The following is a 20,050-nucleotide window of genomic DNA, read 5'->3' on the forward strand; positions in this document are numbered from 1 at the left end:
TCCCACCGAACCTCCTTTCATTCCCACCATTCCCGTGCAGCCTACTATCTCTGATAAAAAATTTGTAGTGGTGTCACCTCCATCTACTCCTTCTACCCCTCAAACATCTGAGATTTCTTCGCCTCCACACACACCTGCTCATATACCCCATACATCAATGGCACCCACTCCCCCAACATCCCCAAGACCAAATCCAACAAGAACAATGGCTGCTCGTTTTGCACCCCTTGTGCTACCTCAAAATTTGGATGATATGCCCGCCGATTATCAAAGAAAAATTCCATTATTTGATGGTACTCCTCACAGTGTTACAGCTCAGCAGCATGTGGATAGGGAGACAGATTTCTTCGACCTCCATGAGATTGATGTAGAAAATGTGACAATGAGACTTTTTGTACAAACCTTTGGTGGTGAAGTGAGGAAATGGTTCAGAGCTTTGTCGGCTACAAGTATCACTACATTGGCCAATCTGTAGAGACAATTCTTAGATCACTGGGAAGTGAAGAAAAATCCTCTTTAGATCCTTTCCGAATATGAGAACATCAAGCGGAATGTTGGTGAGTCTGTTCAAGATTACTGTATTAGATTCAATTCAGTTTACAATGCCATTCCTGATCATATAAAGCCACCTATGGGGCTGGCCTTGATTAAGTTTCTGAACAGTTTTGATACTGATATGGCCTATCAATTAAGAGAGAGAGATCTAGCCACTTTGGAAGACATGCAGAAAATTGCAGTCAGCGTTGAAGCTAATCTCCTTGCCAAGAGAGCTAGAGCAAAAGCTGAAAGGAAGGTAACAATAAAGGAAGAGGTTTCCACTTCAGATCAAGTGCTTCAGAAGATGTAGAAGATGCTTGACAAATTGACAATTGAAAAATCTGAACCACAAGTCAGAAATCCTAACTTCCCTGGCCAGCAGCATCCACAATTTAGGATAAAACAAAGAGAGCAGTGAACCCAAGATCAAGCAGCGTAGTGGCAGGTGAAGACACCCTTGCAGCAAAATTTTGTACATGGTCCAGAATGAGATGAGGAGGAGAATGTAATTGGAGAAGAGAATCATTTCTTTATGCCTGATATTTTAGGTCTATGTGGTGTGATTTTGCAGATAAAGAGCTCAGACTTTCCATAATGATCTTTGAAACTATTGGCGTTTTGAATCCAAAAGAGGCTTCATCTCTGGGACAATGGTTCAAAGAAAGAGGAGGCGAGTAAAATGTATAAGTATAAAAAGTAGGAGAGGAAATGGTTGGTAGATCTATATATAGTGATAGGTTTCTCACTTGCATAGTGCATTATTAACCTGAAATCATGTCAACATCGTGCCATAGGGTTGATCCCTTCAAGTTTCATAATTTCCTTGTCTTATTTGTTGTGAGATGTAATTTGTTTTGTAGTGCCAACCCTTAATGGGTTACTTTAGTTAGAAATATTTTTTACTTATCTTTCAGCCCATCAATATCTATTGAATCATTCTTGATATGTTACATTATTATCTTCTTATTGATTTCATCCCATGTCACTTGTAATTTCCAATTAATCAACTCCTTCAAGAAGTAAATTATACTCTTGTTATGATGAAAATTATGATTAAAATCCATTAAGATCATAATTTATCTATGTGACCTTAAAAAGAAAAGAGATAACCTAGATTATTTTAGAATATTATTTCTTGTTCAAAATGCATTAGGAAAAGCATTCCAGGATTACCATAGTTTTGATGAATTAGGAGCTTAGAAGGTTAGTGTTGTAACAAATATTTTGAAATCGAGTTCTAATTTGGGTGTGGTCATGGCACTCTAGGAAAAAGTTCCTTTCATCTTCAGCCCTCTTAGTGTCACAAAGATGATAAATTCTAGCATCACACTATAATTTGAGAAAGTGACTTTCATCTTCAACCTTCTTAGTGTCACAAAGATGATAAATTCTAGCATCACAAGTGCCTTTCATCTTCAAACCTCTTAGTGTCACATAGATGATAAATTATAGCATCACACTATGTTTTTAGAAAGTTACTTTCATCTTCAACCCTCTTAGTGTGACAAATATAATAAATTCTAGCATCACAATATATTTTGGGAATAGTTCAATGCCCAACTTCATTGTGGAGCTTATAAAAGTTCATAAATGTTTTATAAATGTTGATTTTCTTGTTTGTACTAGTTAGAATTGAGAATTAACTACCTTCTTAAATATTATCTTAACTTTTATTTTCCAACTCTTTATTGCACCATAAAAATTTAAAATTAAAATATAACAATATTTTTAATGTCATCTATATAATAGCATATTTCTATATTCTCCAATTATTTAACACAATATCCACTTAATTTGGTAGCAATCAACTTTACAAACACTATAATTTTGTAACAAACCTTGACATCACTCTCCAACATCTGAGTTTTTTTTTTCTTTGATCTAACTAATAATAATGCATCGACTAATGTACTAAAAATCAATATTTCTACTCCATATGTGTCCCTTTTTTTTCAACATACCATTGTAAATCATATTTGTATTATTTTCATGAAACTCAACTCACCTACTTAATCCATATATTACATACCTCAATATTATTATAATTATTTTCACCAACTTGACTCGTGATTTAATCTACTAGTTGTATAGTTGGCCATTTAATGCCATATGACAAGGTCTGCACACCATTGTACACATGGAGGGCGATGAACTTAATTTGTTTACGGTTTCATGTGAGGTGGCAACCTACTTGCTTCCTCTGGCACTCCCTATACTTGATAGTTGTGCAATGGATAGCATAGACCCAATAATCCACCTACTCGTCACCCAATCCCATGTGAGGAGGTATGTGATGGCACGAATCTTCATGGTTACGGTTTCGAGGGTAAATCAATGGTTGTGTATCCTGGGCTCCATACCAACAACTCTATTGTATTAGTGTTAACCCTATCCTATTCCTGACCTCCTTAAGTTCTCTTTTCTGACCATTTTCCGCGCCCTCTTCCAATTTCGACAGAGCTATTGTTCCTTCACATTTGCAAACGCACATTCATAAACCTGTCCCTTTCCAGGGTCTGATTTGAGGTTAATTTCACCATTTCGAAATTGTTTTCCTACTCCATTGCTCGGGCATAGCCTTGGTTCACCGCGGTGTTTGACAGTCATGGGTTCATTACCATTTCCCACCACTTACGAGAGAACTATGAGCGACGACATGGGGACAATGAAGGGTTGGTGTTCAACTATGCGTTCACTTGACCTGGTTTTAGGTAATTTTTTCGAAATTATCTTTTTTACTCAATTTTCCCCTGAAATCTCATATCTTTCACTCTCGGGATTAAATTTCAGTTCGTTTTATTTCTTGTATAGGTGTTGTAGTGACCCAGGGCATCATTTTGCCCAACGACTCCACTACGCTTAAGATTTCCGCTTCCAACACCCAGGTTAGTTTATTGGCTAAGCTTCTCCTGGTTTAAGATTGTTTTAGTCTATTTCCCTTATTTTCTTCGAATCTAACTAGTGAATTCTTTCCTTGAATCCGTGTGGGTCGTCAGCAACAGACCTCAGCAAGTTTATCCAAGTAAGGGTTTTGGGATTTATTATTTGCATGTCATAATCTAGTTTTCTGGAAATTTCTTACTTGAATGAGTCCATATTTAATTGATACGTGTTTGTTTGGTCCTCACAGGTATGCTTTATACTGGAGATTGGACCGAAGATATCTGTCGCAACTGGCTCGCTCTGCACTAATTGTCGCTTGTATGCTTCCAGGTTGGTTCCTTACTAGTTTCGACCTCCTCCACTCCATGGAGTTTGATTCTTGACATTACAATTTCTCCATTATTGTTCTGCTAAGTTTTCCCTAAGGGACCTCAAACTCTAGGACTCTGGCAAGTTACAGTTACCATTTGCTGTCGCAAGAACTACATACAATAGTGATGACTATAGAGCCTCTGTTGAGGGCTAAATCAGTACTGTTAGATTCTAAATCAGTACTGTTAGTATTTAAGGTGAATTTAGACACTTTTAACGCTCCTTAGGATAGCGTCTTGCACCAAATTTTCCCATTTCTACTATCCCTAAGAACTGTTTAGAAATTCCAAGAAAGCACTATGAAAGCAGTGTTCGTTCAACAACACAATGTTCCGCCATTAATTTTTTCATCAATTCAAGGCTACTTTGAGTCAGAGGGTATTTATCTACCATATAAAGTTGACACTCAACAAACGTGTATATACTATAGACTCTTGAACAAATTTCCTTCCAAGGGTATTGAAAGAGATTATATTGAACATTTTTCTTGCCCCCTATTTACTGAACAACAGTGCCACTATGACCAAACAGGACCTTGAAATGATTTTTAGGAGCCATAATGGCTTTCCCTTGAAAAACATCTTGCTCACATATGAAAAATGCTACTCACAAATGAATTTTATCTCTTTTGAAATATGTTATTTATGGAATGACATACACAAAAAACTTGAAATTAATATGGTGCTAACAACATTGACAGCGGTAATTCAGTAATAACAACAGAAATATTTCAGCAATATTCAACAGTACATTCAATAACCAATTTTAGGGTACCAACAACAGAAAGTCTAGCTGTAGTTTCTGGTAGCATCACCTAAATTCTCGTAGTACAGCACATAGGATTGAAACTCTTCTTGGAAAGGTATGGATGCCAATTTGGGCTAAATGCAAGGCAGTATGGATGTTGTGCCTGGCCAAATTTGTCTCTTACAGACTACCACACAATCACGCATTTGCAAAAGGCCTCTACTATAAAGCCTAAGAGCCCTTTTTTTAGCTAATGATCCTAGTTTAGCTTCTTTTATCTTTTGATTGTGGATATCTAGAATTTACATAAAAATCTCCATTGGCTAACAGAAAAGTACAACCGTCTGAGATAAAATTTATCTTAACATAAAGTATATTCACTAACAGGAAAATATAAACAACAAAATTTCTAATGACCCACAAAGAGTATCAACAACCAACACTGATGCAGTTATCTTTAGACATTACAACAATAAATGCTGTCGTCCAAATAAAAAATAGTTGTAACTTGTCCAAAAGAGTTCAACCTGCCAAAAATTGAATGGTTCTGTTCAATAATAATAAATTTCTGGAACTAAAATATACTGCCCAACTCCAAATTCAGCTGTTCACTAGGGAAAATTTTACACACTTGGAAAATCTTGCCCACAAGCTACTTACTGACCTTTGGTAAAAGTAAAAATTATGTCGATAAATGAATAGTAGACAAGGGAAATTGTTTATGGGTTTTATGGTCTCAAATTTTATCACAGATGTCTGATGTAACTAGAAGTCTCTTTACATGTAGTTTCTTAATGTTTTTGGATAGACATGGTTGTCCTCTCGTCTTCGTGTGTCCTCTTGTTCATATGCCTGGGCAGGTCCCATATAGTAGAATGTACTCTAGGTATGCATTTTGGTGTACCTTGGATGGGACATTTCCATTTTGGCTCCATGGCTCCTGGGTATACATATCCATTTTTCTCTGCTTATGCCCATACCGAAATGCTGTCACATATTATTAGTGATCAGTCTGGCGGACTTTATAATGTGCCCTCAAAGTATTGATACCACTGTTTACTTTGTATCTTTATGATACAATCACTTTTATAAATTATGATGATAAATTTTAATTTTTGTTCACCTCTACTTTAAATTTTCTATTTTGTTTTTAATTATTATGTTTATAGCTATCCCTTGAACCTTTATTTTTCATCGAAATCCTTGCGAGATCCTATCCCTTTGCTAAGTATCCTTTTGGAGAGTGGTTCAATCATCAGCCACTATAGTGGCTGGTAACCACAAGGCACTAGATTTGATTTGAATTTGTTACCTAAGTCTTCCCCTAGGAAAGCTACCTTGGACAGATAGTTCAACAGATTTTGATAACCTTTGAGGCTGAATGCTATTCTCTCCATCTATTTGTACAGTCTCTACTACACGTCCATCTCTATTATCATACAAGTATTATGGTCTAAATGACCCATGCAATTCTTTTTCACTTTCTACCATTTGATAGCTATTATGGCCATCGTAATCATTTTTACCTTGTTGCATTTTGGTGTGTCATATATATGTTTTCTTTTAAGCAGTCATAATTGTTTCATATTGTCTTTAATTATAGTTTGATATACATAAACCCAGCTGACTGAAAAAACTGCTATGATCAGATCCATGTGTGCTAATAAATTATAAATTTATATGTTTCAATTTTAGAAAAGAAAAATTAATCAGCAGTCAGAGGAGACCTTATATACGCTGTTTTGGGACTTTGAAATTTCCTTTGGCACAGTTCCCAAAATTAACTCATGGAAAAATTAAGCACACCCATATGCCTCAGATCTCCAACAGCTAGAATATATGGGAGAGTAACAGGCAGAATTAAAACTTGCAAGGGATGGGCATAAAAAAATTACTTGTAACATAGGGGTCAAATGGGGGTGCCCAAACTCTGTTTGGAAATATTTACTAACTAGGGCAATGCCTTGTAGAGGAAGACTGAGGTCGAGTCAACCTTGCAAGGATGGTAATCATTCAAATTGATGCAGATGACTTCATCTTGTTGGCCAAAAATTTCAACAACCTCAATAATCAGTGTGGAGATCTCAGACTTCTCAGACAATTTGGGCCACTAACACAGGCCCATTTAAATTGAATGATGACATGTATTTCAAGTTTTTTGAACTTAAGGGTCTACATCTCCACTGTACAAAGTTTGTTCTGCTAGTGGCAGATATGAAGAGCATTGTCCAAAGTTCTATTATGTTTACTGGACTAAGTCTCGTAAAGTGGAACTGTGGAGCCTTGCTCTGCTGAAGGAAGGACTGTGTTCCTCCTTAGCAGCTTTCTACTCTGCCTCTAACAACATGGTTTTAAGAGAGAAGAACATTTGCTCTAGAAGGCTTTCTAAGATAAACCTTGTGGGAACATTCCTTAACAACTCACACAGAACCATCATTTTATAGTTATGTCTTAAATATTCTCTTAAAATCCCCCTACATGTAGTAGTTGCCGCTGCCATTGCTCTGGTCCAAATTTATGGAGCTGGCTTTCTAGTGCAACCTGATTGGCTTTTGCAGCATGTGACCTTTCTCCCGTACGTGGCAGATTTTGCTGTAGTCTACTATCAGATGGAAAGCCTTTCTTGGACTGTGTAATAGGAATTGCATTATTGAAGCATGGTTTCTTATTTCATGGTTATTGTTCTATGCTTTTGTCTTGCATATGGACATTTCATTAGGGCCATACCTATATCACCCAATTGGATCTACTTGGGAAACATAGAAAGCCAATACTATTAAATGAGGCCTGTAGTCTGAGAGTTCATTTATGCATCAGGTATATTCTTATGTTGGGTGCAGGGATAGAATATACTACATCTATTGCCAAATATAACATTTTTCTTCTTAGTAATAGAGAGAGATGACCTATTTTCCATCTGGTGATCGTTATTGGTGCTTCTTTTACTTACAAGATAGAGATGCGCAGTCCTCTCTTATTCTATATATGCATGTATCAGTCATTCACATTGATTATTTTTGGGCATCAATTATATCCATGTAATTCTTTTCTTCCTCCTGGCATAATGTTTTGGGTATGAGCTGTAATTGACAATCTTTTACAAATAAGATCGAGTTTTTGAATTGCATTGATTAGTCATGTGTACTTGTACAACTAAGATGATATGCTTAGGCTCTCTTATTATATTTTGATTACAAGTCCAGTTTGATCTTTTGACACATTCTCTGTTCCATCAGACAATATCGATTTTATGTATTGTTTTAAAATTTCATATCATTAATCATCTCATTTTTTTTCCACCTGTCAGGCTGTCAAATGATAGAGCATACAAAGAGGCTAGTTGAAGAAAGGTTCACAATAGTTGGTGGTTACCAATACAATGCTGAGGTAGGCTATTATTTAGCAACTAAAAGCATTTGTAACCTTTGAACTGGATCAGTAATGACAGGAAGTACACTTGTTGTATTGGTGATAGTCCAAGTTCTTGAAATCATAATGGGTGATCTGATCCTAACCAAGATTTCTACTGTAAAGCTTGATATTATATTTTTATATTTGAATCTAGGTTGTATATGGAGATAAAAATTCAGTTATGATACAGTTTGGTGTACCAAATATAGAAGAGGCCATGACACTAGGGAGGGAAGCCTCAGATTATATTAGTGGTACATTTACAAAGGTACAATGTCAAGAATTTTAAATATCCGTGAAGCCTCTAGAGTTGTTAATGATGTTTTTGTAGGGATGAATGTTTTAATTTAATATCACCTTTATTTTTAAAACTAATCTTCTTTTGACATTCCACTTCCATGAGATCTTTGTAAATATGCACAGGACAAGATGATCAGTTATGCTTTTCTGTGGCTTATCTGCATCTGTTTTGTGCATCTTTGGCATCTAATCAGTGCGTTATTTAACATATGCTTTTATGCAGCCTATTAAACTAGAATTTGAAAAAATATACTACCCATACTTGTTGATAAGCAAGAAAAGATATGTTGGGTTGGTGTGGACAAAGCTAGATGCTTATGACAAAATGGATACTAAAGGCGACAAACTTGATGTTTTTGTTTCAAAGACAGGCCTTAGTGTTTGTGAAGGCTCAAAATGTTCTTAGAAAAATAATTTATTTGATGCCTTCTTAATTATTAAATATTCTTGATCTTTTAAATATTCCATATCAACAGGCATTGAAACAGTGCGAAGGGACAATTGCCTGCTGGTGAAGAACTTGGTTACAGAGTGCCTTCACAAAATACTCATTGATTGTGACATACCTGGTGCAGTGCAGTATGTCAAGAACACTATTTTTGACTTGTTAATGAACAGAATGGATTTGTCACTTTTGGTGATAACTAAGGTGAGAACAATGAATCCTTCTGCATGTTTATGACCAAATTTGTTTGACCATTTGTTACTTTTGAAATGGAGAAAATATGATAGGGGGAAGAGGAGATTTACATTGCGAGCAAGTCACTTATTACATATTCCTGGTTTCAAGTGTTAGAAGTATATACTATATACCTAGTTGGGGTAGGCCATGGAAGTTTCCTTTTTAAGTCTGTCATGTTTCTTATCCCTACATTCTTTACTTGGAAGGGATTCAATCAATATTTATTGCTAGCAATGGGAGGAAGAAGTGTCAAGGGAGGCTCTTATACAATTAAAGAGAATCAAAACATGACAATATATAATATATCTACATTTTTAATCTCATCTTGAGAAAAATTGATTACTGTTTAGCTGCGGCAGAAACAGATGTTTGCAGGTCATATCCTTTATCAAGGCTATCAGCATATTCTTAAGGGCATTGTTGTTTGCCTGTGCTAACAATCTCTTTGTTGAGTCAGGGTCTGACAAAGACTGGAGATGACTATGCAGTCAAGGCAGCACACGTGGAACTAGCTGAGCGCATGTGCAAGGTAAATACTGTAAATAACTTCTCAGAACAAGTATAATGAATGGTGCAATGCCTTCTGGTTCCATTTCAATCCTATCTCTCTATTTTTATTACTGCAGTGCATCTAAAGACTCTTGTAATATTTTGCTTTTTATTGACAATGAGTCCATTATTGGATTTTTTAAATTGATGTCGTGTTTTAAAGCCAAGTTGCCCCTGGTTTACAGAGGGATGTTGCAACTGCTCCAACTATGGGTGATCGTGTTCCATATGTCATCATAAAGGCTGTAAAAGGTGCCAAGGTAATAATTAACCCCTTCTGTGCTCAGCATAAGTGTCGATATTGCACTAACAAATGGTTATTTTAATTATTTTGTTATGTTTTATTTGGAGGCATAATTTACAGAGGGATTATGGATATTAATTAACCCCTTCTGTGCTCAGCATAAGTCTCGATATTGAAGTAAGTTCTGTCATATTCAAGACCACCTCTACATATTCCATAGATTAAAGGCTGAGTAGAATTATTCTCAAAAATATATCGTAGATTAAAGGCTGAGTAGAATTATTCTCAAAATTCTAGATAGTAAGCACTTATTTTGAGCTACATTATGCTTGATCTTGATAGGCTTTTAAGCCTGTTAAAATTATTATCAAAACTCTACACGTTCAGTGCTTATTTTGAGCTCCATTGTACTTGATCTTGCCGGTTTTTTCAATTCCTTTGGTCTTTTCCTTTTCTCAGCTTGTAATTTGCCAAAAGCATAGATGTTCAGTGCTTATTTTGAGCTTCATTGCACTTGATTTTGACCCTTTTTTCATTTCCTTTGGCCTTCTCCTTTTCTCAGCTTGTAATTTGCCACCGAAAAGCATAGACAAACTTTACAAAGAAACGGTAGCTAGTTTCGAACCCTGCTTAAATAACTTTCAGAGGTAAGAGCTTTTCAAAGTTTCCTATTATGCAGAAAGAAATCAAAGTTTAGAGCATAGGTTTTTTCAGTTTTATTTTTGTGCAAGTGTTTGGACATGCCAGAAAAGAATTAACAACGCAGGGAGCTTGGTTACATCTAAGCCAGTGGCTGGAAAATGCTCTTTGCTTCTTTCGCTTCACAATCATATACACACTCAAAAATGTATTGAAGGTATGTATGCAAATATAGGTTTGAAATCCCTTACCCATGTTAAAAGACGTAGAATTTTCTATTTTAAGAAATAATGAGCAATGGTTAGCTACAAAGTAGAGTATTAAGACTTATACTTTTAGAGTTTCACGCAGACAAGGCTTAAATATCATGGACTTTACTCCATACTTTGATGAGGTTCCATTTTTACATGCGTGCCATGACCTTAAGGTAGGTATGCAGGCACCGAGAGGTAAGAATTGAACATATGGCATTGGTGAGCCATTCGGGTACTTGAGGTAGCTATGCTGGCACTCAGAGGCAAGGATCAAACTTAGCGTTGGTGGGCCATTGGGGTAGCTTCTTAGCAGTAGGCATGAGGGTACTGAGAGGTAGGATTTCAATTTATCCCAACGTAATGCTTATCCAAATGTTACAGACCCTAACCCATCTCCATGCTCTAATTAAGGCCTGCATTTTAACATTTGTTGGTTGGGCTATAGGAATTTATCATAATTATCCAAGTTCGAGTCTAAGAATGGGCTATGCTTGAGAATTTTTCTCTTGCCAAAAATTATGACTTATTCTTCTTTCTTCATGGATATAAATATTTATTCAATTCCAAACGGAAAAGAACATGTCTAACATTTAGGAAGAAAGGGGGATCCCTTGAATTGCTTGTATTTTCAAGTTTGTTCATGGATATGAATATGTTTAATTCCACATGCAAGAAAACATGTCTAACCTTCGCGAAGAAAGGCTGACCGCTTTTCTTGTATTGTCAAGTTTAGTCCCTTTTTATGCTCTGCTTCTTTTACTTTTCTTTATTTTTGTTTCATTGTAGGAACACTCTTGTACCTATTCCCTTGAAGCATAATATATAGGGTGGAAAAACTTGGCTAGAAGTGTTAAATACAGAGAAGTGTTATATACGAGGATGTATAAGTTAAATTTGCGATAAGCCCAGTGGGCTAGTTTAACTGGTTGCTTTGGACCGACCAGTTTCAATTGGAGATTGTTGCAAATTTCATAGGTTCAAGTCCAATAGAATGTGACAAATCATTTTCAGGATTTCCTCCAGCTCTACTTGAGTTATGCATGTCGTCAAAACAAACTTCTAAACCATTTGAATGAAATGATAGTTGGAAGCCATATATGTTTCTGGAGGACCAAAATGATGAACTATATCAAAACTTTGCTAGTTAGAGGAAACATAGCCACAAGAATGACCTGGTTCACTTCTGGGGTAAGGAGAAATTGTTGCCGCCACGGTTGCACTGTGGAAGCCATCGACAGTATAGACCTGTAGCTTTCCCCTACAAAGAAGGGGAAAAGGAAGTTGTATACGATGATGAGCATGCAAAACAAAAAGACCTATGATAACAGAAACATCATATATTCAACAAGAGCCTTACCTGCGAAGGTTGGCGTGTAGTGGGTGATAATGTTGAAAAACTTTCCAGGAAGACCTTACGCTTTTGTTGAATGAACCTAAGATCCAAGTGAAATGGGGAAAGATTTATCCAAGACAGATTGAATATATGATGTTTCTGTTATCATAGGTCTTTTGTTTTGCATGCTCATAGAAATCCACCGTTCGATCATATTTCAAAGCTTTAGCACTTGTTTTTGAGAGAGAAACCCCAGAAAATATTGCCTGAATGGCACAGTTTTGAGGTCGGTGAAGAAATTAGCGACTCGATTAGGTTTTGAAAGCTTCTGCATTCTCTTTCCCGTTTGGATGCAAGTCTTTTGATAAAACTGTAAATGTCTTATATGTAGTACTTCTTTCTTTTGTGAAAATCTGCAATTATACATTGTGATGACTTGTACCATAGAAATCTTAGGTTTATTTAACACTTCATGAGTTTGCAACTGTGTTCCCCTTGGTTATGATTTTCTGAAGTTTTTGGTTGTTGGAATTGTCTAAGTCTCCAGCCTTGATATCCCCGATATCATTGCTACAAGATATAGAGTTGTTGCTGGTTTCGTTCAAGCAGTCAAGCCTTTTTTTGGATTAAAAACTGTTGCACCACAGATAATTGAATATTTGTCGTTTTAAATATCTATACGAGTGGTATTCTGGGGCTAGCTTGTGGTTGAGATTTACAAGTTGGAAAAATTTAGCCTTTCTTGTTTGATTTTGAGAAGTTTTCAAATAACTGCAAACAGTTTAACTTCACGACTTGCTGTCATAGGCTGTGTATTTTAGTGTAGAGTTACCTTCCCTAATTTTGTATAGGGAGCTCATGTTATGTCGTTATTTTGAGTCCTATTATTGTAGTGATATGCATAAAGGCTTTCCTACTTTCTAGACATTTGGTATTTTGGTCTTCACATTTTTATTACTGTAAGTTGTATATTAGGCAGTGTTAAGTTTCATGGCTTTAACATTATTTCTCCTATGATAGGCGGAATATTTTCGTCAACTGCTTAAGCCTGTAACGTAGATGGGTAGTTGGCATTCTTAGCGTATCAACCAGTTTTTATTTTCAAGATACCTTTATCTAAAAATACCGATCTTGCGGTGGAAGAGAATATGGATGGGCTAATGTGGTTACCATCATCCACATGGACCTTATGAAAATTGTATATGGTAAAAGCAATTAATCAGCACATGTTGTGAACTCATATTCATTTGGTATGCTTATTATGATCTATTACGCATCTGCTATTTTGCTATTCCATATTCAATAGAGTTGCAAACAAATGAGATATTTTGAAGCTTTAATGTCTGTCTTACATGATTTCATCGTGTGTTTATACAATTGGTGATTTCATTTCACAAAGATGAGATATCAGCTGCCTCATTGCTTTATCCATGTAAAGTTGGATTTCTCAGGAAAGGCGTTGAACTTCCTTCAGGCATATCGTCATTTGTGTGTAGGAGAGTTTATGACACTACGAACAGGTGTTTATGCTGGTTAACTGATCAAGACTACACTGATGTAAGTTTTCCCACACCATACCTGGTTAAATGATGGAAATAGGGCACTTGTTTAGATTTTCATTTTTTCTATTTGTATATCTAAATGTCATGTTGGGTATGCTAAATACATGTTTGAAGGGGTGTTTATTTTGGAGGAGTATTGTTGTCCTCAATGACTTGAGAATCAGCCTACGAGCAGCCTCTGCTGGTCAAAGTTTAAATTTGTCTATGATGCAGTGCAAGTATAGAACATGTCCAAATTTATTTGAGACTTTGGACTCAAGGCTCGAGGTTTGACAAAAGACGTTCAATTAGCATCATATCTATTGATGCCAGGTCATTTGTCCATAAAGAAATCAGATACAAGATGTTATAAAAGTTCTACTTTATAAGTGAAACATATCTGGCAGATATTGGATAGTCCTTTTTGTTGATTTTTTCTTTTCCCTCCAACTTGCATTTCAAAACATCTTTTTCCCACTTTTTCCATTTGATATAATTTCTATTTGGAGCTAATTTCCAATTTTAAAGCAGTCTAGGATTACTCTACATTGATGGTCCCTAAAGAAATCAGATACCAGATGTTGTAAAAGTTCTACTTTACAAGTGAAACATATCTGGCAGATATTGGATAGTCCTTTTTGTTGATTTTTTCTTTTCCCTCCAACTTGCATTTCAGAACATCTTTTTCCCACTTTTTCCATTTGATATAATTTCTATTTGGAGCTAATTTCCAATTTTAAAGCAGTCCAAGATTACTCTACATTGATGAACAAAGTTAGATTGAAGGTTTAAAATTTAAATGGATTTGTGGTACCAAGGTCCCATTCTTCTTGAATTTTCCGGAAGGGGAGTGTCTTTTGATTTATTGATTGGAATCCTGTCCAGGCTGACTTTTTAGATTAAATTTATTTGACAGTGACATGGATTTAAATAAATAGATATAATGGGAGGTGCAACTTTTGTGAATGATTTCTTCCTCAACACTATTTTGTAGGATGGCTTCTTTATGTAAAAGTTTTTGTCTGGATATAATGACTAATGTGTTTACTTGGGCTCAGGCATATGAGAAATCTGAGGATCCAATTTACGTACTGGAGAATAACATCCCTATTGATCCACAATATTATCTGGAGAATCAACTGAGCAAGGTGAAAGACCAAAGCATCATCACTTGCAGTTTATGCTCTTTTTGAAAATTTCACCAGTGTTTCAAATATATCTTGATAGATAGTAATTCTTTCCAGCTAAGTGTTTTTTATTAGTGCCTGTTTTTTCTCTGTAGCCGCTGTTGAGAATATTTGAGCCCATTTTGAAGAATGCAAGCAAGGAGCTTCTTCATGGTAGTCACACACGAGCAGTTTCCATATCAACTCCTTCAAATAGTGGAATTATGAAATTTGCCAAGAAACAACTCAGTTGTATTGGTTGTAAAACACCTATAAGGTATTTAGTTAATACAAGTAGAGGGTGTCCTGCATGTGGTTTCCTTGCTTATAGTAGTGCACAATTGAGAGTAACTATTATTTCAGTTTGGCGCTTTAGAAAGCTACTAGGGTTCATCTTTTTGATGTGGAAAAATCTATGAGGTTGCATGATTCCATGCCTGCTCTCCTTGTAAGAAACTGTCTAGCTTTCTTATAATAAGAATGTCTGGTTAGGTTGCTTCATACTGAAATTCATGATGTTACCTGATTTCATGTTGCCATTGCAGCAAAGAAGATCAGACACTTTGTTCACATTGCAAAGGAAGAGAAGCAGAATTGTATCAGAAAACAGTTGCAAATGGTAAGCTGGTATTCTAATACCATTACTCTTTATTTGGAGAATTTAAGGTAGGCCTTGTGTGTATTATTCTCACCTAGATTTTCTATCATATGACACTAATATTTGATCAATGTCAGTGAGGGAATTAGAAATGCTCATTGGTAAATTATGGACACAATGTCAGCGGTGCCAACGCTCTCTGCACCAAGATTTCTTTGCACAACGTTTTTGAATGCTATATTTCAAGTATTACATTTTCATAACATGATTTAAATTTACATTATGGATGTATTTTGTAACATTTGTGTGATCATGTATTTGTTTTTAATTAATAGGATTTATTTTTATTTTTACAATTACTATCTCTTTTATACTTACATTGATGTCGTATCCTTATTGCAGTCGTGACTGCCCAATATTTTATCGTAGGAAGAAAGCTCAGAAAGACCTAACTGAAGCAGAGGTGCAACTAGAGCGCTGGCAGTTTTGAGGATGTTGCTTGTGTAGCTTGTAATTTTTTGTATTATCGAATATTTTTGTTTTCCTGAATTTTCTTTGGTGTATGTTTCTCTGATTTAATGGACCGGGGAATTTATTTGGTCCCTGAATCAGGATGAGCATGGTTTATTTATTGTACAGTAATTGTCAAGTCCTTGTTATTTAATGTTAACCAGTTCGATATATCTTTTCTCCTTGCAAATGAGATGGAGAACAATGGTTCCAACTAGGACATATGGAGTAGGTGTGAATATAAAGCTCAATCATTACGGATCTATTAGCTAAACCATAGTTAGTGCTATACTTAAGCTTATTGAATAGGGATAGATAGCGATAGGTTGGGTCTGTTGTTATAAGTACTCTTATCTGCTTATGAACATGGTAATACATGTGTTGTAATTACCGTAATACTTGGATTCAGGTTAGGCTTATTGATAGGTCATAACACCCCGTATTAGTGGCATATGAGTAATATGTGCCTATCTTATTACGATTCAAACATATTAGTCTCCTAGTTAGTATGATTCCCATTAGATAGAATGACTAGTATTACTATAGATGCCAAGTTTTCTCGGTTCCAGATCATAGATTGACGAGTGACCATGGGGAACATAGATGGCGTATTGGTTGGTTACCTCAAATGGCAGTTATGATACATACTTCCCAAGGCACACCCTATAAATGCAATGTGCACGCATATCCCAAAGTTTAAGAGAGCACACACTATAAAACATAGATCTGCAGGTTTACATATGTATATCCAGACATGCATATAGTTGAATGGATGGATGGATGGATAGGTAGATAGAGATGGATACATAGATAGATTGGCAGGAGCAAATCCAAGACAATAATTTGAGCAGATTTATTTTTTTTAAAATAAATTTTGGCAGGAGCAAATCCAAGACAATAGTTTGAGCAGATTTTTTTTTTTTAAATAAATTTTTTTATTGTCTCTAAAGAGACAATAGTTTGAATTATGGACATTTATTTATTTTTAAATAATTTTTTATATTGTCTCTAGAGAGACAATAGTTTGAATTATGGACATTTATTTTTTTAAAATAATTTTTTATATTGTCTATAGAGAGACAATAGTTTGAATTATGGACATTTATTTTTTTAAAATAATTTTTTTTATTGTCTCTAGAGAGACAATAGTTTGAATTATGGACATTTATTCTTTTTAAAATAATTTTTTATATTGTCTCTAGAGAGACAATAGTTTGAATTATGAAATTGTCTCTAAAAGGACAAAAATGTAATTGTCTCTACACAAATGAAATTGTCTCTAGAGAGACAAATCAAATTGTCTTTATAGAGACAATAATAATATGTGTTCTATATTGTTTTTATAGAGACAAATTTTTGAGACATTATATTTTGAGACACCCGCTTAGAGACAATATTTGAGTTTGTTTTTGTCTCAAGTTAAGACAATTGACTCAAATATTGTCTTAAATATGGTCTTAAGACCCCCTACATGTAATAGTGTCAATCTTCTCATGCAATTATAATCATTGGAACACCAGTGTGTCATATTGAGTTTTTCAATTGAAAGAAGAAAAGAAAATTGGAAAGAAAACGTTTTCTATTTTCTGGGAGAATCTCAAACAGCACACACTGAAAAAAGCCTAATTTCATTTCCATGTGTGTAGCATTGTATATGTGCCCTTGACCAGTGGATGAATGTTGACTTCATTAATAAACCGAAGACATTGTGAACAAATTAACAATGTCTAATCAGCCCGCGCTTCGACATTAATATCATCAATCTTTGACAGGCCTACGTACAGCTGGAGCAATAGATATGATAAATATTCACACGATAGGATAATCCAGACATGAATATAGATTGTTACAGTGTAAACTGAGAAACCCTAATTACTTGTGTGTAAGGTTTAGCATTGGTCCTCATTTTTGTTTACGAGGCTTTCTGATCTCCTGCAAGGCTACCCACCACAATTAGTTGTGCGTCTACTAAAACAGTTGAATAATGAAAGAGATGGACAAGTGGAACGCATAAATCGATTGCCATGAGATCAACGGCACGGAGGCGGAGGGTGTTTCGGTAGAGTTATAAACCACAGTGAGGTTGTTTCAATAGGTCGCTTGAATGTCATTTGAATTTACTAAAATAAAAAATGTTTATGAACATTGTAACGCGCTAGATGACATTCCTAAATGAAATCTCAACAGTCCATGGGTTTATACTACTAAAACTATTCCTCCAATGTCATATCTTGTCCATTGATTTAAAATAAAATATTTTTTTCAAAACATATTTACTAGGTGAAATAGGTTTGTCTATCAACTTAAATATAATATTCATATAGTTGTGTGTATGTGATATAATATTTATATAATTGTGTGTATGTAATATAATATTTATATAATTGTGTGTATGTATGAATAAGAGAATTAAAATAATTCAGGGTATAATTTATTCGATTCTTAATATAATTTTTGTTATAAAATTGAAGCCTAATTCAAAAAATAATATAAATAGTGTAAAATCATTTATATATATGGAGGATGTGATTCATAATCAAAATGTTTTAATATTTTTATTGAATAAAATATATCAATGACAGCTATTCATGTGCTTTATATATATTATATAAAGCAGTTAGGGTTATATATATATATATATATATATATATAGATATATATAACCAATACAAATTCATCTTAATGATAGATTTATGAAGCATAGCGCGTTAACCACAAATTAGCATGTCATGCAAGAGATCAAATCTTATTCCTAATCGACACAACTCACATTTCTGATTGCAAAGGGGATAAATTGTAAAATAGCTAGATTATTAACCATATGAATTTTTTTTCTTGATTGCATTACATGATATGTACATAGGTTTTTTTTTAATATATTAAATGATGATGATGATGATTAATGTCCATTAAGAACAATATGGTCTATCAAACCTTACAAACGTAAAAAAGCAATGGAAATTCTTTTACATATTATTTCTATGTTGAAAGAGAAGTGAAACAAAGATTCCCATGTCACCATAGTTTTGTTGCTTTAATAGGTAAGAAGGTGAGAAGTGTGATATATATTTTGAAAATTGAAAGGATTTTACTATAGCCTAGGAAATATAAGAGAAAGTACTTTTCATATTAAAGTATTTTTCATCTTCTTTAACATATTATTTTTATTCTTGAAGAGAAGTGAAAGGAGGAGTTACCATAGTTTTGTTGCTTTAATAGGTAAGAAGGTGAGTAGTGATATATATTTTGAAAGTTGAAAGTACTTTTCATATTAAAGTACTTTTCATCTTAAAGTATTTTTCATCTTCTTTAAGATATTATTTTTATTCTTCAAGAAAAGTGAAAGGAGTCACCATAGTTTTGTTGGGTTAATAGGTAAGAAGGTGAGTAGTGTGATATATATTTTGAAAATTGAAACGGTTTGACTATAGCTTGGGAAATCTAAGAGAAAGTACTTTTCATATTAAATTACTTTTCATCTTAAAGTATTTTTCATATTCAACCCTCTTAGTATCGCATATGTGAAAGAATCTTTATTCCCATGGATTTTTGGGCATAGAGCTATGCCCATTTTCACTCTCAAATTCATGTGAATTAGTTTGTATATTAGAAATCTTCATTTTCTTCTTAACACTAGTTAAAAAAAAAAGAAATAATTCTAGTTTTGAATATTGGGGTTGATCACCTCCTTATAAAATGTTAGTTTCCTTTTTCCCTCTATGTGTTTATTGCTCCATACCATCTCATAAAATTTGAAAATAACTACATTTTTAGTATTATTCTTATTCTAAAAGATGATCTCTACCTTTGTCCACAAATGGTCTAGTCAAGATTTGGCATCCTTATGACATCAAAGTTTGAGATGATGGTGGGAGTTTTCGTTACAACATGGGTAGTGAAATATTTTTTTTATGAACCACATTATACATAATACTAACATAGATCCATCTTAGCTTTTGATCTATCTATTACCCAGAGGGATCATATTTATGGAAGTACAAATATTTCCTCGTGTTTTACAACCAAAAAAAGGTTTTCACCTCAACATATTTGATCCCTCTCATTGCTTGATAAACCCAGAGTTAAGATGGATCTATGCTAGTTTCACACACACACACACAAATAAAATCAAGTGCGAAAATCTATTGTAACTTAGTTAGTCGCTGATTGAATCTCAATAAATGACATTCTCTAAGGCTATTTACATTGTTTAGTGATTTTTTTTTGTCATTTATATCTCAATGAGACAAAAAAACTATCAATCAAATACATAAAACTATTAAA

The 20,050-nt window shown here is 34.5% G+C and overlaps 1 pseudogene; it reads left to right on the forward strand.

Moving 5' to 3' along the window:
• The first annotated feature begins 8,860 nt into the window (after positions 1-8,860).
• Positions 8,861-15,746, forward strand: LOC149178417 (DNA polymerase delta catalytic subunit-like; annotated as a pseudogene).
• Positions 15,747-20,050: the final 4,304 nt, after the last annotated feature.

This window comes from Pinus tabuliformis, chromosome 4_1 (genome assembly GCF_031772625.1).
Source record: "Pinus tabuliformis cultivar Carrire ecotype Pingquan chromosome 4_1, CPIR1, whole genome shotgun sequence".
In the NCBI taxonomy this organism is placed as follows: domain Eukaryota; kingdom Viridiplantae; phylum Streptophyta; class Pinopsida; order Pinales; family Pinaceae; genus Pinus; species Pinus tabuliformis.